Source organism: Micromys minutus (genome assembly GCF_963924665.1).
Source record: "Micromys minutus genome assembly, chromosome: 14".
In the NCBI taxonomy this organism is placed as follows: domain Eukaryota; kingdom Metazoa; phylum Chordata; class Mammalia; order Rodentia; family Muridae; genus Micromys; species Micromys minutus.
The window spans coordinates 48,602,558-48,606,860 of record NC_137983.1 but is presented as its reverse complement, the minus strand read 5'-3'; the positions used below and the strand labels follow the sequence as shown (position 1 = coordinate 48,606,860).

General features: G+C 40.6%; 1 pseudogene across 1 annotated transcript; it reads left to right on the top strand.

Annotated features, from left to right (window-relative positions):
- Window positions 1–3,330: 3,330 nt before the first annotated feature.
- On the top strand, window positions 3,331–3,913 carry LOC308429769 (glucosamine 6-phosphate N-acetyltransferase-like; annotated as a pseudogene). The gene is made up of 2 exons: window positions 3,331–3,470; window positions 3,529–3,913. The product of its transcript is annotated as a glucosamine 6-phosphate N-acetyltransferase-like (transcript).
- Window positions 3,914–4,303: the final 390 nt, after the last annotated feature.

The following is a 4,303-nucleotide window of genomic DNA, read 5'->3' as shown; positions in this document are numbered from 1 at the left end:
AGAAGACAAGAACTAAGTGTCTTTTATTTGCTTTTGATTATGATGCACATCTGAATATATATATATATATATATATATATATATATATATATATATATACACACACACAGACACACACACACACACACACACACACACACACACACACACACACACACACACACACACATCGATCCATACAAGCCAAAGACCTTCACAGAACCCCAGTTCTGTAACAGGGTCATTATTTCTGCATGGTCAATAGACTCGAAAGGCCAGCATCCCATGTCCAGACAATTCTACCAACATCTGGCTAGGGCCTTCTGTTTATCATTGAGTAGAAGGTTTTTCATACTACCCAGTAATTATTCTGTGTGTTTTGTTAACTACTGAAGATGGAAAGCAACAGATGTCTGTGGGAGGAGAGAGGCCACACCAAGAACACTAACCCCAAGAAGCAGCTGGCTTCTGATTTTCCTTGAAGGAATTCTGCATGATTCTGTTTGATATGATGATGTTCTTATTGACCATGGGTCAAGTGCTCATGCATTTAACTACCTTAGGAGAAAACAATGGCCTCATTGCTTAACTATCATTGAGACAGGTAGACTTCTGTAAAGACTACTGAACAGACAGAACTACTATAAACTGCATTATAGAGGAAGGCATGACCTCAGCTCCCTTCAAAGGTAGGCCAAAGCGTCACCCTTACAGAAACAATCTTTAGGTTCACCTATCTCAGATCCACAACATGCCATGGCATAGCAACCGTTAGCTGAGGTAGATGGCCCATGAGTCAAGGTGCCAGTTTCAGTTATGTCTTTTTTAGCACTGGGTCTAAAAGTGGTGTCTCCGGAGTAGGGCATAGTTGCATATTGCTGATGTTAACTTCCTAGATATGGCTATGAAACATTAGAAACTGTTCTTCTCATCACTTCTGTGATCTAACAGACAGTGTTTTCCAGTTGTCAGTTGATTCCTGCTCCTTGGGAGTAAGCATGAAACTGAAGAATGGATGATCATGGTGGTGGAAAGAAGGCAATTGTTTCTCTGTGTGTTATCCAAGATATTCTGGTGCTGCAGTCAAAGGCTGCTTGTCTTATTGTCTGCGTTTGTAGCTAAAACTGAAAGAAATTCAATCATCACAAACATAGTGTCTTTCAATTTTGAATGTTCAGGAACTCTTCACCTTTGGGGTGGTGCCTGTTACTCTACAGCTATGATGCTGTCCAAATCAGTTGTGTTGTTGTGTTCACAGAGAGCCCTGCTTTCATGATTGCCTAGCCATCAGCTTGCCTAGCTGAGCACTTAGGAACACGGGGAGGAATTAATGTTGGGCTCCTGCTCATCTCCTGCCAAATCCATTCTCCTCCCTTGTGTTTGTTTTCCTGTGAGATTCAGGGATGAGGTGAGAAAACATTACCTGTTGCCATAGAGAACAGCATTCCAGACTCTTCCTTTCTCTCACTTGACATTTAAGAACATATGTTGTAGAAGCAAGTGGGTGCAATTTAACAAGACTTTCCAGATAGTCCTTTCTTGAGTGGACATTTGTATGTTTGAATAGTGATTCACAGGGCTTGTTATCTGAGTATGTGTTTATGATCTGGCCTTTGCAGTGACCTTCCTTCTGGCAGGCATCTGTGTGTAATTTATTCTATGAATTATACAGTGATAGCAGTCTGTGAAGAGGAAGGCTGGGGTACATTCTTCAACTTTATTGGCAACACTTGTGAATTTCCTTGATCCTTGCAAAATATACTCTGATAAGACCTCAAATGAAGGCACTTTAATATTTGTGTTGTCTTCAACATGTTAAATTTATCACGAAGTTGAAGAATATGACCTACAACAGCTCAGGAAAGCAGAAACCATTGGCTTTGCCAAGTGATTATCATGTCTGGACTGCTTATAAAACAAACAATCAAAAAACAAAACAAATAGACAACAAAACCCATCTCCTTGTAGAGTGTTCATGTGTCTGGAATCTTCTGCTTTTGGTAGAAATCAGTTTTTGTATTATTGAAGGGAGATTAACCAGTTCATGTTTATGTATAATCTGTGCCCCAACTTCCATGGGGAAATAAGCTCCATCAACAAAGGCTTCATTGTGCATCTCAGTAGCAAAAAAGCCAGCAGAAGGGCATGGAGCTCCATGGTTGCCTCGCTGCCTTCCTTTCCTTTTTTGTTTGAATTCATGTGTGTAGGCAACACAGAAATTGGTGTAAATAAATTCAACATGCCTCCAAAAATGTTTTCTAGAACATTTAAAAGACTACAAAAGTATTCTATTAAGAATGTGAACTTTCTTTGCAATGATCAAGAATGTATAATAGGTATGTACTGAAGACATATTAGTGACTGAGTCTGGTAGGGGACATAAACATCCAGATAAACACATGAACCCTGCCTGCTGAAGACTCCATGTTGATCTCAATTACACCAGAAGATGATAGATCTTGATAACTGCTTTGAAGATGTCCAGGGTTTATGTAAGGAGAGAATAAGAGAATATCCTTTTACTTAGGTCTGATTTTTTTTTTTTAAGGAAAACATTCTGAATTTAGCACAGTGACTAAGTCCTAAAAGTGCTGATGAGTAAAGGTTGTGTAGTTATACTCAGGTGCTTAGCTGTTCAGTGCAGAGATGTTTTAGTCACAGCCCCATGCTAGGGTCCTTCCTAGTGTACACAGCCCACATAGGCAGGTCATTCATATCTGACCACCCGGGAACTGTTGTGCCATGGTGAGGCTCAGGGTTTTACTTTCAAGGAAGATATTTAACTCTGACAATGTCATAGATGCACATTAAGAGAATGTCTCTGAGTGATGTCCTAGAGAGTGGATAGAGGAATGGTGTCAGTCCCCCCTGTGAAGGCCGTGCCAGTAGAACCAGGGTGAAGCTTGACTTCTGCTCAGAGTCTGAGAGAAAAGGCCAAGGGGCAACAATGTGCTCAGCATAGAAAACAACTTTCTGGGGTTTATGTTTTGATTAGTATGGAGTTGAGGACTGCCTTACCATATCGGAGATAATGGCGGTTGTTAAGATTAGAGTGTAGGGTGTGGTGACTACAGTTCTCTGGGGGATCATATTATAGCTCAGACCAAGGATGCCTGAATCAGTAACCTTGCAGTTGTGATAGTTTGTATATGCTTAGCTCAGGGAGTGGAATGTTATGATAAAAATTTAAAAAACGAGGAGGGGGGAGGAGACACGGAGGGGGGAGGAGACATGGAGTGGGGCTGGCTCTGCAGTCAGTTCTGGATCCGGCAGCACTGTGACCCACTGGGAGACTAATAGGACAGGATAGGACAGGGGCGTGGTCTGCCCCAGTGTGACTTTACTGGAAAGATGAAACCTGATGAAACTCGTATGTTTGACCCAAGTTTGCTTGAAGAAGTGGGCTGGATCAGAATATAGCTCCATTTTCTCCAATGCATCTTGGAGAAGGCTTGGTTTTGAGGCCTCTCTGTACTGTGTACTTAAATAAAGTTTTTATTTATTTATTTATTTATTTATTTATTTATTTATTTATTTATTTATTTTTAGGTGTTGGGTCAGTTGACCGAGACTGGTATCATCAGCCTGGAGCAGTTCATGAACTCTTTTGAGCATACAAAGAGGACTGGGAATTACTATGTTATAATTGTGGAGGATGTGACCCGAGTACAAATTGTGGCTACAGAAAGTCTGACAATAATTCCTGTGCTAAGAGAGGGAGAGTAGAAGATGAGGTTGTTAGTGATGAGTCCAGAGAGAAGCCGCTCAGAAAACTGTTATTATCAACTCTCACTTTGCTAAGCAAGAAACTGAACTGTTACAAGATCACCCTTGAATGCCTACCACAAAATGTCCCTTTCCACAAAAAAAAAAAAAAAAAATTGACTACACAGTATCTGAAGACAATGACATGTGGTGGAGGTTCCAAAAGTAGAAACCACCATCAAGAGGTTGATGCTACAAGGTCTTACTGCTTCCGAGTTCATTTTTGTTGTTGTATCCCAGTGAACTTGCAGCTACAAGGCTGAACCAGTGTTGTGTATGCCAGTGGGGTGGCATGAGGATGCCCATGGCTGCTGGAGTACACATCATTAGAAGGAGGATGGTTTTCAACCAGAGCAATATATTTTCAACTTGAATGTTTTCTTGCATTGTATTTTACTGAAGTTTACCTTCCTTTATTGGCAGTCAAAAGTACGGGTAGTAAACGTTATGACAGCTCTATGCTGCTCATTTTTAAGAATATGTATATATACTGAATAAGGGTGTTTCTCACCATAAAATTATTTTTGTCCCGTACATCTAAATAGATTTAACATGCACC